Source organism: Pseudophryne corroboree, chromosome 3, assembly GCF_028390025.1.
Source record: "Pseudophryne corroboree isolate aPseCor3 chromosome 3, aPseCor3.hap2, whole genome shotgun sequence".
NCBI classification, from domain to species: domain Eukaryota; kingdom Metazoa; phylum Chordata; class Amphibia; order Anura; family Myobatrachidae; genus Pseudophryne; species Pseudophryne corroboree.
The window spans coordinates 502,748,841-502,768,852 of NC_086446.1; positions in this window are offsets into that span (position 1 = coordinate 502,748,841).

The window sequence follows — 20,012 nt, forward strand, 5'->3', positions numbered from 1 at the left end:
CTGGCAAAAGTTAGCGTTAGTACATTTATCAATCACATTCCTATCCCGTACTAATGCACCATTGCTTGTAGCCACTTTCTCCCCCACAATATATGGTGGTAGTGGTGGTGCGGTCGCCATTGTTTTCCCGCGAGCTAATTCCCTTTGCACATCCCCCTCTTGCTGCCATAAATTTTAACAATCTGTATGTCTAATCCTTTGTTTTCTGGATTTTATCAGACATATCCTTATCCTTAAGTTCTGCAATACCTCTGGTTCAAAGCTGCCCACCCTAGGGAATGGTACCCTATCGTCAGTCATACATAACCATTCGTTGCAAAAAGCCTCCGTGTGTGAACCATATTTTTCACACATAATAAACCTTGCTGACCCTCTCGGTCGCAATTCTGACCTTCTCGGTCCCGAGTCTCACCTTCTCGATCCCAACTCTTCTGTCTGAACCCTGGCTACCATACGTCCCTTAGTTGAGAAACTGGCTCCCATAATTTGCGGGTCTTGCCTTCTTGGCTAATCCCACAAATACCAAAATACTCAATATAAAGCGATGGTGAAAGTTTTCTGAGCGCTTCCACCCACTCTCACCCACGTTGGCCGGTACTACCATACACTGTCGATAGCGAAGGCGATGTACCCAACTTAGGGCCCCTAATTGACCTATATTTACTAGACGTTTTTAGGAATAACTTACCCTTTCCAGTAAAATATCTGTTGTTGGAGATTTTCCTGAGAGAGACCAGCGAAAACTACCTATGCACTTTTTATACACAAATCACGCTTGCGTATGCTCTACACGGCGCTAATGATACCGCGATTTTACGCAAAAGCTCGTAAAAAGGGTATCAAGTTGCGCCATATATCGCACCCACAAACACGTGGTCCAATTGCACAGCGTATAGGTACTTGTTACCTATCTGCCGTACGACCACTGGAATCAAATCACAAGCTGCGAAACCTCAGCCGGAGCGTATAAAAAAAACTATATGGGTCACACAGTTCACAATTCCCTACCATGCTCCTGTGTAAGTCTCCTCACGACTTACGTATTTCAATCTATATTAACGTGAGTCAGCCGCCTCACGCCGCCAAGCCTCCACTCACTTGATGTACCAACTACGGGATCCAGAATTCCCGGGGGTTCAATACGTTCACTCCTGCTTTCGCTCACTCAAGTACACTTTGTTTTTCTGTACAGAAAATTTCCACTCGTTCTGATTGTCAGCTTTAACCCCAGAGGCAATACAGTTTAAACAAAAGTTTTATACTAATCTGCTTTAGAAACTGGGTAGTTTTGTGTTATTGTTGCATGGCTACTGTCCCACCTTTTAACTAAACAACACTATTGTGTAATTTGTACTTAGCGCCCGCACTCTTACGCACTTTGCGTAAACACGCGACCGTGCGTGTCTTTTACGCTGTGTGCACAGTCCTGTACTTTGTCCGAGACACGTGTACAAAACCCTGCATCCGCAATAAAACAAATCACACAACTCTATAAATGTGAACAATACTAATTCTATTGCCCACTAGACACAACTTGTTCTGTATAAACTTTTATGCAGACCTGCATTTGTGTCTTTACACTTACTTCCTTAAAATACTGTTATTTCAAATTTAACTATATAGCAACAAATGTATCCGATTTCACACAGATCTAAATTAATCTAGCAATCTGAGTCTTGCGGCAACAATGTGAGAGGGTATGCAAAGTATGGGTGCCTCATTTTGTGTACGCTTTTTGGTGCCAAAAAAAATTCACAGATTTTTAAATAGCTTTTTTTCCTGTGTTTTACGGGTTCTGCCAGCACCTCTGCAGATCATACAGAGCAGACGCCATCTAATCAGCACACAAGTAGGGTTTTCAGTGTATCCATCGACCAAGAAAAGGTTACGTAGGATAACTTTCCGCTCTTTGTTGATAGATTAAGTCTGCTATGACCTGTTAGGCTGTGAGCATGTGGAAACTGGACGATGCCCCCAATTGTAAATGCTGGTTTATGTACAGGACTAAAAGCAACACTTTAAAAAGACATTTCATACACTTTAAATGGAGCCGCTGCTGCCGATATACTCAATCCTCAACCTACGTACTTATTACACCATTAGCGTACAGAGCCCCGTACCGTGTATGTACTTTGCGTACAAACGTTGTGCTGGCTGTACAAAGTACACTCAGTGCGTACACACCCAAAGATACACCGTGAACCCTTAACAGCTATACATGTGATAGTAATACACTTATAACCTTAGCAGGGAAAGGGAAACACGACACCAGTTTGCATTTAAAATGCCGGGTTCCGACACCACAACATATTATTACTGAAAGGGGGTTACAATAACAAAGCAATACAATACAATAGAATAATGGCTACAGTCAATGGTACATACGTGTTTGGTTTTTTCACCTGCGCTTCCCAGTCTGGTCCTCAGTCATCTGGATAGATAACCTTTAGAGTCTGTTTCTGACCAGGCATGCAGCTGGCTCTTTTATACAATCTTCCAAAACTTAACACAATGGATACTATAATCTCTTTGTCCATTGGACACAGGGATGGTCATTTACAGTACAGGAGAGGTCATAGGTTGGTTTGAATAGGTGGGCGATGTCTGTTCCAGATGCACTTGTGGGTGGTCTCCTCTGGGTTCCCGCCGCATACCAAATGTACAGTAAATACAGTTTATATCTATATTCTCCTGCACATAACTATTTGCAGGAACGTGCGATCTTCTGCAAACCAACACCGGAATATTGCCCTTAAAATACCCTACGGCTGGATACCAAACACCCCCTTATAACCTTGTTCTGTCCCCATCTATCCTGTAAAGGTGAATCCCTTTGTTCTGATACCATTTAAACTGTTGTAACTTGCTGGTGTGGTCCAGGGAGACTATGTGTACATTGTGCACTATTTGGATTATATATGTAATGTGTTTTGATGGCTTTTCCATGCGTTCACAAACTCTACCGTAAATACTCATACCACGCGCTAATGCGCAGGACCACGGAAGCGACCATACACAAATTGCGAATGTGCGCATGCACGGCAGAACAAGTACACGCACGGAGGCCATCTGTGTGTAGTTTGTACGTAATGTGTGTACTGCAATATTTTTCGACTTCGACAGATGCTTCATATTAATCAAGTCAAGTCTATAAAATAAAATATACTGTAGAAATAAAATCAAACAACCCTTAAATTAAAAACAAACAAACATATATGGGTTCAGCAGTAGTCACTGCCTACAGCTGTATACAGATGTGTCCACATACAGTACATCTTTGCTATATCCCGCCATGTATGGCACGGTTTTGCATGCCCTAGACTCAGAGATTTAGCCATGCCTTGTGATATTTCTTAATTTGCTTCTTTAATATGTTACTTTGTACATATTCTATTATGGCAAACAAAAATTTTAAAATCCATCCACTCGCTACTCGTGAAAAACAGCTTAGCCGTGTTTTGCATGTTGTGCCAAATTGAGCAAAGTGGCAAAGATGTAAGCGGACACATTGTGTATGTCTGATTTTCAGTAATTAAACATGTAAAGTGTTTGGAAGACATGAAATAATCCTACCTGATCTTATTGTATTACTCTTAAGGCCCATAAACACGGTGAGATTCGGGCTATGCCCGATTCTCCCTATGCGACAGGGGCCAGGTCGGCACATAGTCAGTATCGCAAGCACATAATGAGTGTGCTTGTGATACTGACTATGTGCGATTTTGGCTAAGTGTCAATTTTGACTATCGCTTCTATAGAGATAGTCAAAATTGACTTGCCTGCACAGTCTATCTATTCTTGCGATGCCGACTGCGCGGGACCGCGCATCCGCATCGAATCGGGATCGCAAGGTGACTTTCACCTTGCAATCTGCACTAACTTTTCTTACGATTTTGACTATATAGTCAAAATCGTAAGAAAAAATCTCACCGTATGTACACACCATTACTTAGACAGAATATACTGCAGGTACGGAAGGTCTTCATCCTCTAAATCTTTTTCCAGATTAGTCAGGGAGAAAGTCAAGAGAACATAACTGAACCCATTTTCATTAATGCTTCACTTTATTATTTTAATTAACTTCTTGCTCCTTCCCCGGCAGTAATTATTTTTTAATCAGATCAGTACATAAGCAGACTGGGCTTGCCCAACCTTAGCTATCCTTAACAGATAGTTGTTGTAACGATTAACTTAATTAGCTTGTCAGGTTTTCTTAATATATTACTTTATTGGGGGGAAAAGGGCTGTTCGTTGCTGCTTCAAGGTTAATTAAAATATATGGTGCGTTGGAAACAAGTCAAACATTGGTTCCTTTCCAGCACTTTTATTTGTCATGCCTTCCAGGTGGAAAATACGTGAATTTAAGTCTAAATTAATCAATTAACATACTTCTAGGAGAACGAATGCTCAGCGCAATGCACAAGGAGCAGTATATTACGAAGTGGGAAAGTGGGCCTTTGGGTACATACTAATATAAGCATTTAGTTCTGTTGAAAACTTTTAACTTATTACAGATTCTGAAACACGCTAAAGCCAAAACATATCTACCAATGCTTAAAAGTGGCTGTTTATCATAAAAATATCTTGTGATAATAAAGATTTTCTATTGTTATTTATTGCTACAACAGAAAATCAGTAATCACCAAAGTTTATTAAGAAAATACCAACTGAATGATAATTAATTTCCCAATCACAGTGAGATGATATGGGGGAGTCTTACTGCTTCACCAGCCAGCATGTAGACTAGTAGCCTTGACATAAGCCCCCCCCACCCCTTCCCTTCCCCCAATAAAATATATAAAGCCGGAGCGATCATCTACATCCTCAATCTCTATGTCAGTAAAAGAGAACACCTGTAAAGTACATAAACTATACTATCGGTGGTACCTAGTCCTCACTAGGTAACAGAAGGTATATAGTTCTGCGACCCCTCTTTTTTGATGAACCTGTGGTGGCCTAAGCAACTTTCTTCACATTTGGTGGTCCTGCCCTAAGATTGTGACCTTTTAGTATGTGTTTACAGGCTGACCTTCTAGGTAAGTAACAAGTCCCAGAAGCATGCAGTCCAGAGTTCTTTCTTTTGGGGCTTCCCCTTGATTCCCTAGACAAGCAATTAGAAGAATTGGTGGCCCAAAACCTCAATGTGGCCAGATGCTTGATTGCCTAACACTGGATGTGTCCTGTTCATCTTCCAGTGCTCTTTACCAAAGTCTAGTCCTCTTGGCTGCAACCGACAAAAAATGCAACCTACCTTACTGATAAGTCCCACAATTTCATTCAGACTTGGAGCCATTGGTACTCCACTGCCATGCACTCCCCTGCATACAGATCTACTCCTGGCATTTATTTCCCTCTGTACTGCATTTTCCATATTTTCTTTCTTATTTTTTATTATCTGTTAATTGATCGAAGCACAAACAGACAGAAAGTGAAAAGAATCCAACATGGTACCTCTGGGTTGGCCAGACTTTTGGACTTGGTGATCTACTCTAAAGGACAAAAATCTTTTGCAATCTACCTTAAAAAGGGGGCATGGTGCATCCGCACAAGCAGTGTCCCACCAAAATCGGGACAGTTGAGAGGTATGCTTTGTAGGGCTCTGAGCCAATGAAATGTAAACTAAAGAAAACCATACATTTTAAAATAATTAAAGGGTGTTATGTAGCTGGATACCAAGCATCCTCCTCATTTACATGTCATCACTGCCATCCAACCTAACACTCACATGCCACCCCTGCCCGCCGACCTGTCACTTACATGCATTCACTGCCTGCAAAACATCGCTCACATGCCACCTTTGCCTACTAACCTGTCATCAGTACATGCCCCTCTGCCCACAAGTTTTCCCCTCAAATGCCACCTCTTGCCATCAGTATGCCCCACAATGGCCATTACAATTACCTGCACTGCTGCTCAGGATTTGTTGTGATAATTGTACAGATTAGTTCCTCACATCTGTGATCTAATACTGTAGAGAAATTTAAAATGGCAGAGGGAAATTCAAAGTGGCAGTTCCTGGGTCATGTTAAGAGGGCCACGTGGGAAAGGGTGGTCTGGGGAATTTATCCCTCCTGCCCTCCTTTAATCCAACTCTGTTTGCAATGGAGGCTTAGATGAGGTAGGCTCAGCCAATTAGAATCTGTAATAGGTACAGCTTAGTAGGTCTTGGTCAGATCAGATCAGATCTGGTGGCCTCTGAGTTTCAGTGAACGATTATAGTTCAAGGAAAGGGGGCTGTTATAGGTGAGGCACTCGGCAAGTGGCTTCTGTAAGGTCAAAGTCACAGTAGGTACAAGTGCATGCGGGGAGGTGAGGCAGGTGAGGGCGAGCCTTTCCTGTTATTCTCCAATATACGCCAGAGTTTCGACTATATAAAGTAAATGACAAATACAAAGAATATACTGTATGATAGATATCTTTTTTTGTATTATTCTAATAATTTTTATAGTCAAAACTCTGGAGTAAAAAGTAGAGATGAGCGGGTTCGGTTTCTCTGAATCCGAACCCGCCAGAACTTCATGTTTTTTTTCACGGGTCCGAGCGACTCGGATCTTCCCGCCTTGCTCGGTTAACCCGAGCGCGCCCGAACGTCATCATGACGCTGTCGGATTCTCGCGAGGCTCGGATTCTATCGCGAGACTCGGATTCTATATAAGGAGCCGCGCGTCGCCGCCATTTTCACACGTGCATTGAGATTGATAGGGAGAGGACGTGGCTGGCGTCCTCTCCGTTTAGAATTAGAATAGATTAGAGAGACACTTGATTTACTAATTTTGGGGAGCATTAGGAGTACTCAGTAGTGTGTACAGTGCAGAGTTTTGCTGATAGTGACCAGTGACCACCACTTTTATTTATAATCCGTTCTCTGCCTGAAAAAAGCGATACACAGCACACAGTGACTCAGTCACATACCATATCTGTGCGCACTGCTCAGGCTCAGGCCAGTGTGCTGCATCATCTATATATATTATATATCTGTCTGACTGCTCAGCTCACACAGCTTATAATTGTGGGGGAGACTGGGGAGCACTACTGCAGTGCCAGTTATAGGTTATAGCAGGAGCCAGGAGTACATAATATTATATTAAAATTAAACAGTGCACACTTTTGCTGCAGGAGTGCCACTGCCAGTGTGACTAGTGACCAGTGACCTGACCACCAGTATATAATATTAGTAGTATACTATCTCTTTATCAACCAGTCTATATTAGCAGCAGACACAGTACAGTGCGGTAGTTCACGGCTGTGGCTACCTCTGTGTCGGCACTCGGCAGCCCGTCCATAATTGTATATACCAGTGACCTAACCGTGGTTTTTTTTTCTTTCTTTATACATACATACTAGTTACGAGTATACTATCTCTTTATCAACCAGTCTATATATTAGCAGCAGACACAGTACAGTGCGGTAGTTCACGGCTGTAGCTACCTCTGTGTCGGCACTCGGCAGCCCGTCCATAATTGTATATACCACCTAACCGTGGTTTTTTTTTCTTTCTTTATACATACATACTAGTTACGAGTATACTATCTCTTTATCAACCAGTCTATATATTAGCAGCAGACACAGTACAGTGCGGTAGTTCACGGCTGTGGCTACCTCTGTGTCGGCACTCGGCAGCCCGTCCATAATTGTATATACCACCTAACCGTGGTTTTTTTTTCTTTCTTTATACATACATACTAGTTACGAGTATACTATCTCTTTATCAACCAGTCTATATATTAGCAGCAGACACAGTACAGTGCGGTAGTTCACGGCTGTGGCTACCTCTGTGTCGGCACTCGGCAGCCTGTCCATAATTGTATATACCACCTAACCGTGGTTTTTTTTTCTTTCTTTATACATACATACTAGTTACGAGTATACTATCTCTTTATCAACCAGTCTATATATTAGCAGCAGACACAGTACAGTGCGGTAGTTCACGGCTGTGGCTACCTCTGTGTCGGCACTCGGCAGCCCGTCCATAATTGTATATACCACCTAACCGTGGTTTTTTTTTCTTTCTTTATACATACATACTAGTTACGAGTATACTATCTCTTTATCAACCAGTCTATATATTAGCAGCAGACACAGTACAGTGCGGTAGTTCACGGCTGTGGCTACCTCTGTGTCGGCACTCGGCAGCCCGTCCATAATTGTATATACCACCTAACCGTGGTTTTTTTTTCTTTCTTTATACATACATACTAGTTACGAGTATACTATCTCTTTATCAACCAGTCTATATATTAGCAGCAGACACAGTACAGTGCGGTAGTTCACGGCTGTGGCTACCTCTGTGTCGGCACTCGGCAGCCCGTCCATAATTGTATATACCACCTAACCGTGGTTTTTTTTTCTTTCTTTATACATACATACTAGTTACGAGTATACTATCTCTTTATCAACCAGTCTATATATTAGCAGCAGACACAGTACAGTGCGGTAGTTCACGGCTGTGGCTACCTCTGTGTCGGCACTCGGCAGCCCGTCCATAATTGTATACTAGTATCCAATCCATCCATCTCCATTGTTTACCTGAGGTGCCTTTTAGTTGTGCCTATTAAAATATGGAGAATATGGAGAATTGTCAGCAATCGGCGTACGAGGTTACATCCAGAAAATGTGGAGAAGATGATGTTCATTAAAATGAATTATAATCAATTCCTCCGCGGAGACATTGACCAGCAGCAATTGCCTCCACAAAGTACACAGGGAGCTGAGATGGTGGATTCCAGTGGGGACGAATTGATAATCTGTGAGGAGGGGGATGTACACGGTGATATATCGGAGGGTGAAGATGAGGTGGACATCTTGCCTCTGTAGAGCCAGTTTGTGCAAGGAGAGATTAATTGCTTCTTTTTTGGGGGGGGTCCAAACCAACCCGTCATATCAGTCACAGTCGTGTGGCAGACCCTGTCACTGAAATGATGGGTTGGTTAAAGTGTGCATGTCCTGTTTTGTTTATACAACATAAGGGTGGGTGGGAGGGCCCAAGGACAATTCCATCTTGCACCTCTTTTTTCTTTTCTTTTTCTTTGCATCATGTGCTGATTGGGGAGGGTTTTTTGGAAGGGACATCCTGCGTGACACTGCAGTGCCACTCCTAGATGGGCCCGGTGTTTGTGTCGGCCACTAGGGTCGCTAATCTTACTCACACAGTCAGCTACCTCATTGCGCCTCTTTTTTTCTTTGCGTCATGTGCTGTTTGGGGAGGGTTTTTTGGAAGGGACATCCTGCGTGACACTGCAGTGCCACTCCTAGATGGGCCCGGTGTTTGTGTCGGCCACTAGGGTCGCTAATCTTACTCACACAGTCAGCTACCTCATTGCGCCTCTTTTTTTCTTTGCGTCATGTGCTGTTTGGGGAGGGTTTTTTGGAAGGGACATCCTGCGTGACACTGCAGTGCCACTCCTAGATGTGCCCGGTGTTTGTGTCGGCCACTAGGGTCGCTAATCTTACTCACACAGCTACCTCATTGCGCCTCTTTTTTTCTTTGCGTCATGTGCTGTTTGGGGAGGGTTTTTTGGAAGGGCCATCCTGCGTGACACTGCAGTGCCACTCCTAGATGGGCCCGGTGTTTGTGTCGGCCACTAGGGTCGCTAATCTTACTCACACAGCTACCTCATTGCGCCTCTTTTTTTCTTTGCGTCATGTGCTGTTTGGGGATTGTTTTTTGGAAGGGACATCCTGCGTGACACTGCAGTGCCACTCCTAGATGGGCCCGGTGTTTGTGTCGGCCACTAGGGTCGCTAATCTTACTCACACAGTCAGCTACCTCATTGCGCCTCTTTTTTTCTTTGCGTCATGTGCTGTTTGGGGAGGGTTTTTTGGAAGAGCCATCCTGCGTGACACTGCAGTGCCACTCCTAGATGGGCCCGGTGTTTGTGTCGGCCACTAGGGTCGCTAATCTTACTCACACAGCTACCTCATTGTGCCTCTTTTTTTCTTTGCGTCATGTGCTGTTTGGGGAGGGTTTTTTGGAAGGGCCATCCTGCGTGACACTGCAGTGCCACTCCTAGATGGGCCCGGTGTTTGTGTCGGCCACTAGGGTCGCTAATCTTACTCACACAGCTACCTCATTGCGCCTCTTTTTTTCTTTGCGTCATGTGCTGTTTGGGGAGGGTTTTTTGGAAGGGACATCCTGCGTGACACTGCAGTGCCACTCCTAGATGGGCCCGGTGTTTGTGTCGGCCACTAGGGTCGCTTATCTTACTCACACAGCGACCTCGGTGCAAATTTTAGGACTAAAAATAATATTGTGAGGTGTGAGGTATTCAGAATAGACTGAAAATGAGTGGAAATTATGGTTTTTGAGGTTAATAATACTTTGGGATCAAAATGACCCCCAAATTCTATGATTTAAGCTGTTTTTTAGTGTTTTTGGAAAAAAACACCCGAATCCAAAACACACCCGAATCCGACAAAAAAAATTCGGTGAGGTTTTGCCAAAACGCGTTCGAACCCAAAACACGGCCGCGGAACCAAACCCAAAACCAAAACACAAAACCCGAAAAATTTCAGGCGCTCATCTCTAGTAAAAAGTCTATGGCAGGCCTATCTTTTCTGCACATCTCTGATCAAAACTCATAACATTTCAGAAGTATATACTGCTGCACCTGTGTATAATGCCCACATGAACCCTTGGACTTATATATGGTGTGTAAATCTGACTCTGATACTAGCCAGTGCCTCCTGAGCCATTTAGCTAACCGCACATCCTGGTAGGCACTTATAACAGAATCAGCCTATTTCTTATTAACTATTGCTGTCACATGTGACAGGAGACAGGGACATCCATGGCCTCAGCCAGCTGCGGCTTCAGTGCAGCAATCCAAAGAGAATCACCCTGATTCTTATTGGCTGCTGTTACTGGAAATCACTGTAATCTATCGGTTGAGTGTGCTTAAAAACATTTTCAAAATTTTTAACCATTCAGTGGTGAAGAGGTGAGGCTAAAATCATCTGATTTGTGTAATTTTAGCCCCTCCGCCTCCATATGGACCAGCGATTCCCGGTTTTATTACCCATTTGACTAGGAAGTAAGCAGGATGTGGGAGATCCACTTTCTCTTACAGGGGTGTGGGGGACTACCCCAAAAATCAGGAGTCTCCCACAACTTCCGAGTAGATAAGAATGCTGTAGGAGCAATTTTCGTTAGTGAATGGCACAGTTACACAGTGTTGGACTTGTCCATTGGGGAGTCGGTGTAGTCCACAGTGTGGTCCAGCAGCTCCAGAATGTTGCATCCGCAGGTAAGACCCTTAAACTGCAGAGGCGCCCAAATAACTGTAATGATGGGGCGTCATCTAATAACATCACAGTATCAGGAGCAAGAAGGATGAAGCCAGCAAGAGAGAGGACGAAGATGCTGTAATTGTGATTGTATCGCTGATTTGGGGAAACCCCCCTGCCTTTGCAGCCAGGCTGTGATGGCAGGCACAGTGCCGCCATTTTTTGGGTCGCAGCGTCCCTGAACCTGCCTCGTTTCCAGCGACACGCCCGCCCAATGCCAAGTTGCATTCTCCACAATGTCATGACACTACCCCGTTACGTTGCGTGAATGCCTCTGTCTGTCAATCAGGCAGAGGTGTTTGCGTCAATGCGATCAGATCGCATTCTCCTGGCTGCGCATGCACAGAACGGGAACTGCACATGCACAGTGGCCGCGAACATGGGAGAATGTGGTCGCATCGCTAATAAATAAGGTCCATAATACCTAATGAAGTATGGTCAAAGAGAAAACCCAACATAAAGCATCTCTAAGTTTTTGGAAGTATTGCCTATGTCCACATACTGTATCAAAAGGCACAAGCTGGATTCAAAATCAGTAAAGGGCATTATACTGGGCTATTGCCATGAAAGCAAAGGCTACAGATTATGGAATTCAAATATTAAACAGAGTCATGGCTAGCGATGTTAACTTCAAAGAAAAAGCGCAGGTTAAAGAAACAACAAATAATTACTGTGGGTACATACAAGGACAATGGGAAATCGGCCGATGGTTGTGTTGAACCCTTTGGCCCAGACCATGCCTGATTGCCCATACACACAGGAAGATTTAATGAACAACGGAATGAATGATCCTTCATTCATATGCACCAGGTCACATGTGATATATTCCGGTTGGCTGTGCAGAATAAGAAGGGTACTCAGATGCAATCGTTCCTGCACTATCAGGCACAAAGTACCAATGTTCAGTACTTTGTGCATGTGCAAGGAACCATTCTGCGTGTGAGCTAACGGGTGCTGGGATGTTGGAAGCAGACTTTTTTTGGTATTACAAGTTGAAAAAATATGAAAGTTGATATGCAGGACAAGTATGTGTCACTGGACATGTCAGCAACTGGAGATGTATCAGAACCAGAGGCTATCAGGCCGAAAGTTAAACCACAGAGGTGATATTCTGCAAAACCAAATATTGGCAAACCACCTAAAAGGTATGATGCTGAATTCGCAAACATTGCAGTCAGTGAGCAACATAATGGCCCTCATTCCGAGTTGATCGCACGCTGCTGATTTTCGCAGTGCAGCAATCAGGTTACTACTGCGCATGCGTATGCACCGCAATGCGCACGCGCATCATACAGGTTCAAACAGGATTGTTGCTGTGCAATGCTTCTAGCGACGATTCCATTCGCACAACCGATCGCAAGGAGCTTGACAGAAAGAGGGCGTTTATGGGTGTCAACTGACCGTTTTCCGGGAGTGGTTGGAAAAATGCAGGCGTGTCCAGGCGTTTGCAGGGCGGGTGTCTGACGTAAATTACGGGACCGGTCAGGCTGATGTGATCACAAGGGCTGAGTAATTTCAGACCTACTCAGAAACTGCAAAAAACTGTTTCGTCCCGCTCGGCTGCATATGCGTTTGCACACTTGCAAAGCGAAAATACACTCCCCCGTGGGCGGTGACTATATGTTTGCACGGCTGCAAAAAGTAGCTAGTGAACGATCAACTCGGAATGAGGGACAATATCCAGAAACCTAAAACCAGAGTATAATTGGTGCGAATGGAAATTCAGACAAATTGGTTAAACCCATTTGATTTAACCAATTTGTCTGAACAACCTTTGTTATCAATTTTCCGGGATTTCGGAGCAAATGATCAATTGTCATTTACTCCCATCCATTACCAGATTTTCGTTCCAAGCCAGATCTGACAATAAATCTTTAGGTGTACAGTATAGCCAGCTGAAGATAGGGAAAGAGACTTTGCAAGATTTAAAAACTACAAGTGTGAAAAGCATCAAAAATCGTGATAGTGACAACAGTCCCAGGTTTGTGATTCGAGAGACTGTTGTTATGGCCCATGCTATCAGTTAAGTAACTTTTACTAATATACAATATCTTCTGAGAAGGCCAAGCTAAAGTCATGTGATATGTTGATGCCTTTTCACGTGTTTAGCCCAATTTATTTTACAGGTCACTATAGAGGGGCTGAAATTAAATATTTAGGTGACATGGAGAAGCTTGTAGTGAGGAGTGGGGATGTTGAAAGAGGACTCCAGTCTTCCGGTACGCCAGGGAGCCTTTATGCCCTATCCCAAGATGATCGGTGAGAACACTACTGAGCATGTGTAGGGGCCATCATGTCTTTACTGTGAAGTGTGACATGGTAGTAGAAGGAAGTATACGCTCCCATGAGAGACCTGGTTAATAGTTACCTGCTATAAAGCTGTTTCAGCATACCTGCACCACTATCTGTTTACAGCATACACTCACTGGCTGGTGAAGCTTTTTGGATATTACCAACTACCTTTCAAAATTTCTGCTACACTATAGTAAGGTTATGCAACGAGAGAGTGTGATTCTGCACTAGTCAATTAGTCATATAGATATCAGAAAAACTACATTTGACAATGTAATGGGTTATAATCCCCTATTTTGTCATTTTGGCGGTGCACCCAGGGCCTTAACAGCAGTGTAGGCCCCTGGGCAAAGTAATGCACTGGTGCCCCAAACCATCCTCCAGCAGTAGAGTAGGGGGATGTTCTATCTTCCGCTCAGCATGTAGGGCCTGGAGCAGTAATTTCTGATAAAAACTCCTTTACTGCACAAATGGTGGAAGATGGGGTGGGAGGGAAAACACTAAACTGTAGAATGGGGCATTGGGCTAAATGAAGGTGCCCCAGTATATAGCTTCCAGCATGGTAGGGGGTGTTTAATACACAGGGGAGGGGTGGATAGTGGAGTGGGCTTAATATTCATCATTTTCCAGAGGGAGGGCAGCTTGCTTGACTGCAGATATGTCCAGTTCCTGGAAACAGAATTCTTAGCTTTCAATAGGATAAAAACTAAAGAGTCCCAGCTTTTATGAGGTACTGGGTATTTGGGGATCAGAGTTCAGGAGCCAGAACAATCCACCGACGAAAATACACTGCTCAAAAAAATAAAGGGAACACTTAAACAACACAATGTAAGTCCAAGTCAATCACACTTCTATGAAATCAAACTGTACACTTAGGAAGCAACACTGATTGACAATCAATTTCACATGCTGTTGTGCAAATGGAATAGACAACAGGTGGAAATTATAGGCATTTAGCAAAACACCCCCAATAAAGGAGTTGTCCTGCAGGTGGTGACCACAGACCACTTCTCAGCTCCTATGCTTTCTGGCTGATGTTTGGGTCACTTTTGAAAGCTGGCGGTGCTTTCACTCTAGTGGTAGCATGAGACGGAGTCTACAACCCACACAAGTGGCTCAGGTACTGCAGCTCATCCAGGATGGCACATCAATGCGAGCTGTGGCAAGAAGGTTTGCTGTGTCTGTCACCGTAGTGTCCAGAGCATGGAGGCGCTACCAGGAGACAGGCCAGTACATCAGGAGACATGGAGGAGGCCGTAGGAGGGCAACAACCCAGCAGCAGGACCGCTACCTCCGCCTTTGTGCAAGGAGGAACAGGAGGAGCACTGCCAGAGCCCTGCAAAATGACCTCCAGCAAGCCACAAATGTGCATGTGTCTACTCAAACTATCAGAAACAGACTCCATGAGGGTGGTATGAGGGCCCGACGTCCACAGGTGGGGGTTGTGCTTACAGCCCAACACCATGCAGGACGTTTGGCATTTGCCAGAGAACACCAAGATTTGCAAATTCGCCACTGGCGCCCTGTGCTCTTCACAGATGAAAGCAGGTTCTCACTGAGCACATGTGACAGACGTGACAGAGTCTGGAGACGCCAAGGTGAACGTTCTGCTGCCTGCAACATCCTCCAACATGACCGGTTTGGCAGTGGGTCAGTAAAGGTGTGGGGTGGCATTTCTTTGGGGGGCCGCACAGCCCTCCATGTGCACGCCAGAGGTAGCCTGACTGCCATTAGGTATCGAGATGAGATCCTCAGACCCCTTGTGAGACCATATGCTGGTGCGGTTGGCCCTGGGTTCCTCCTAATGCAAGACAATGCTAGACCTCATGTAGCTGTAGTGTGTCAGCAGTTCCTGCAAGATGAAGGCATTGATGCTATGGACTGGCCCGCCCATTCCCCAGACCTGAATCCAACTGAGCACATCTGGGACATCATGTCTCGCTCCATCCACCAATGCCACGTTGCACCACAGACTGTCCAGGAGTTGGCGGATGCTTTAGTCCAGGTCTGGGAGGAGATCCCTCAGGAGACCATCCGCCACCTCATCAGGAGCATGCCCAGGCATTGTAGGGAGGTCATACAGGCACGTGGAGGCCACACACACTACTGAGCCTCATTTTGACTTGTTTTAAGGACATTACATCAAAGTTGGATCAGCCTGTAGTGTGTTTTTCCACTTTCATTTTGAGTGTGACTCCAAATCCAGACCTCCATGGGTTAATAAATTTGATTTCCATTGATCATTTTTGTATGATTTTGTTGTCAGCACATTCAACTATGTAAAGAACAAAGTATTTATTAAGAATATTTCATTCATTCAGATCTAGGATGTGTTATTTTAGTGTTCCCTTTATTTTTTTGAGCATTGTATAAAACTGCATACCAGGTGTGTGGAGCTGCAGCAGGGACCAGCTGCTGGAAGGCTAATATCTCTGGTTCTTGGCATTGTAGAGACAAGCTGTGAGTGTCCTCCAAAAAGGGAGAGTCACAGCTTTCGGAGTATACCCTCAGAAAAAAACCCTAAGTCAGACAGAACCCAAGATATATGGCTGAGAAGAGCAATTAATAGGCTTGGTTGGGACCACTTTGAAGTTGGATATCTCCTGTTCTCCATGGCTGATTTAAGAAAAAATCTGGTACTTCTGGAAAAAGGGGACCCTCAGCTATCAGCCTAGGGTCCTTATCCTTCTGGGGCCCTTGGGCAACTGACCATTGAGCCCATACGAAAATTCAGATTGAAATATCCTGTTTGTCCATGAAACTGTCGTAGTCAATTTTCAAATACCACATTAAATGGACATGCATACAAACAAAGTCAATGTTCCATTGATTCTACCCAATTTGTAGTATTTGAATCTTGTTTTATTAAATTTAGACACACAAAAATATTTTAAAAGATATTTATTAAAAGTTATATTCGATAACAGCAACAACCCCAGACCACCATATTCAGCAAACCCCTGCATACTGCCCCTACATAAATACAACATTTCATTCTCAAGCGCCTAAGATACCATCGTGATATGGTGCACAAACATGACAAGGACTTATATGTTGCTGGGCCTTATCACCTGCTCACCTCCTGGACTCAGGTGTCCCTGATGCTGATGATGACCTGGATGTCATAGAGTTTGATGTAGTCTCCTCCAGGCGCATGGAGCAGCATTGTGGTGAACTCTGCCAACGGTTGTCTTGTGTTGTCAACCATGGCTGGCCTTTTTCCTCCAGAGAACTGTCATGACATCAAGTCTTTCTTTGCCTTTGGCAATGAATTGACCCTCTCAGATGGCATCTTACTGTGTGGTCAGCATTTTGTGATATTTTCTATGGTTAGCAGGTCCACCAGGGGCACTGCAGGTATGATGCCACCATACAACAGGCTAAGGATGCTCTGTTTTGGTCCTTTATTCTTGCTGACATGTAGTGTGTTGTCTCTGCCTATGCACCCGGCAATGCTTTATGGGACCATCATGCCATGAAACCGTTCACTCTCCATGATATTCCTGACCTTCCTTGGTCCATCGTTGCTGCAGATCTCTATGAAAGTAGAGGGAAAGATGTTCTTCACCTTCCGCAATTAATTACCCCTCTCTAATGTATTAGCGGTTTCTTATTCCATTTGGTTCAAAATAGATTATATTCCCAAACTGTCAAGTAGTGATGAGCGGGTTCGGTTTCTCGGAAACCGAACCCCCCCGAACTTCACGCTTTTTACACGGGTCCGAGGCAGACTCGGATCTTCCCGCCTTGCTCGGTTAACCCGAGCGCGCCCGAACGTCATCATCCCGCTGTCGGATTCTCGCGAGGCTCGGATTCTATCGTGAGACTCGGATTCTATATAAGGAGCCGCGCGTCGCCGCCATTTTCACACGTGCATTGAGATTGATAGGGAGAGGACGTGGCTGGCGTCCTCTCCGTTTAGAGTAGACTAGAGAGTAGTAGAGAGTGACACTTGATTTACTAATTTTGGGGAGCATATTAGGAGTACTACTTGCTGATAGTGTGACCAGTGACCACCAGTTTAATTAATCCGTTCTCTGCCTGAAAAAAAACGATACACAGTGTGACACAGTCACATACCATATCTGTGCTCAGCCTCAGTGTGCCCTCAGTGTGCTGCATCATCTATGTAATACTGTATATCTGACTGTGCTGAGTGCTCACTGCTCACACAGCTTAATTGTGGGGGAGACTGGGGAGCAGTTATAGCAGGAGTACATATTTTTAACAGTGCACACTTTTGCTGCCAGAGTGCCACTGCCAGTGCCAGTGTGACTGACCAGTGACCACCAGTATATTGTGATTGTCTGCCTGAAAAAGTTAAACACTCGTCGTGTGGTGTTTTTTTTTATTCTATAAACGCATTCTGCTGACAGTGTCCAGCAGGTCCGTCATTATATAATATATACCTGTCCGGCTGCAGTAGTGATATATATATATTTTTTATATCATTATCATCCAGTCTATATTAGCACTGCAGCAGACGCAGTACGGTAGTCCACGGCTGTAGCTACCTCAGTGTCGGCAGTCGCTCGTCCATCCATAATTGTATACCACCTACCCGTGGTGTTTTTTTTCTTTCTATCTTCTTGATACTAGTAGCTTACTTTAGGAGTCTGCAGTGCTGAGCTGACAGTGTCCAGCAGGTCCGTCATTATATAATATATACCTGTCCGGCTGCAGTAGTGATATATATATATTTTATATCTCATTTTCATCCAGTCTATATTAGCAGCAGACGCAGTACGGTAGTCCATGGCTGTAGCTACCTCTGTGTCGGCAGTCGCTCGTCCATCCATAATTGTATACCACCTACCCGTGGTGTTTTTTTCTTTTTTCTATCTTCTTGATACTAGTAGCTTACTTTAGGAGTCTGCAGTGCTGAGCTGACAGTGTCCAGCAGGTCCGTCATTATATAATATATACCTGTCCGGCTGCAGTAGTGATATATATATATTTTATATCTCATTATCATCCAGTCTATATTAGCAGCAGACGCAGTACGGTAGTCCACGGCTGTAGCTACCTCTGTGTCGGCAGTCGCTCGTCCATCCATAATTGTATACCACCTACCTGTGGTGTTTTTTCTTTTTTCTATCTTCTTGATACTAGTAGCTTACTTTAGGAGTCTGCAGTGCTGAGCTGACAGTGTCCAGCAGGTCCGTCATTATATAATATATACCTGTCCGGCTGCAGTAGTGATATATATATATTTTTTTTTTATATCATTATCATCCAGTCTATATTAGCAGCAGACGCAGTACGGTAGTCCACGGCTGTAGCTACCTCTGTGTCGGCAGTCGCTCGTCCATCCATAATTGTATACCACCTACCCGTGGTGTTTTTTTCTTTTTTCTATCTTCTTGATACTAGTAGCTTACTTTAGGAGTCTGCAGTGCTGAGCTGACAGTGTCCAGCAGGTCCGTCATTATATAATATATACCTGTCCGGCTGCAGTAGTGATATATATATATTTTATATCTCATTATCATCCAGTCTATATTAGCAGCAGACGCAGTACGGTAGTCCACGGCTGTAGCTACCTCTGTGTCGGCAGTCGCTCGTCCATCCATAATTGTATACCACCTACCCGTGGTGTTTTTTTCTTTTTTCTATCTTCTTGATACTAGTAGCTTACTTTAGGAGTCTGCAGTGCTGAGCTGACAGTGTCCAGCAGGGCCGTCATTATATAATATATACCTGTCCGGCTGCAGTAGTGATATATATATATTTTATATCTCATTATCATCCAGTCTATATTAGCAGCAGACGCAGTACGGTAGTCCACGGCTGTAGCTACCTCTGTGTCGGCAGTCGCTCGTCCATCCATAATTGTATACCACCTACCCGTGGTGTTTTTTTCTTTTTTCTATCTTCTTGATACTAGTAGCTTACTTTAGGAGTCTGCAGTGCTGAGCTGACAGTGTCCAGCAGGTCCGTCATTATATAATATATACCTGTCCGGCTGCAGTAGTGATATATATATATTTTATATCTCATTATCATCCAGTCTATATTAGCAGCAGACGCAGTACGGTAGTCCACGGCTGTAGCTACCTCTGTGTCGGCAGTCGCTCGTCCATCCATAATTGTATACCACCTACCCGTGGTGTTTTTTTCTTTTTTCTATCTTCTTGATACTAGTAGCTTACTTTAGAAGTCTGCAGTGCTGAGCTGACAGTGTCCAGCAGGTCCGTCATTATATAATATATACCTGTCCGGCTGCAGTAGTGATATATATATATTTTATATCTCATTATCATCCAGTCTATATTAGCAGCAGACGCAGTACGGTAGTCCACGGTTGTAGCTACCTCTGTGTCGGCAGTCGCTCGTCCATCCATAATTGTATACCACCTACCCGTGGTGTTTTTTTCTTTTTTCTATCTTCTTGATACTAGTAGCTTACTTTAGGAGTCTGCAGTGCTGAGCTGACA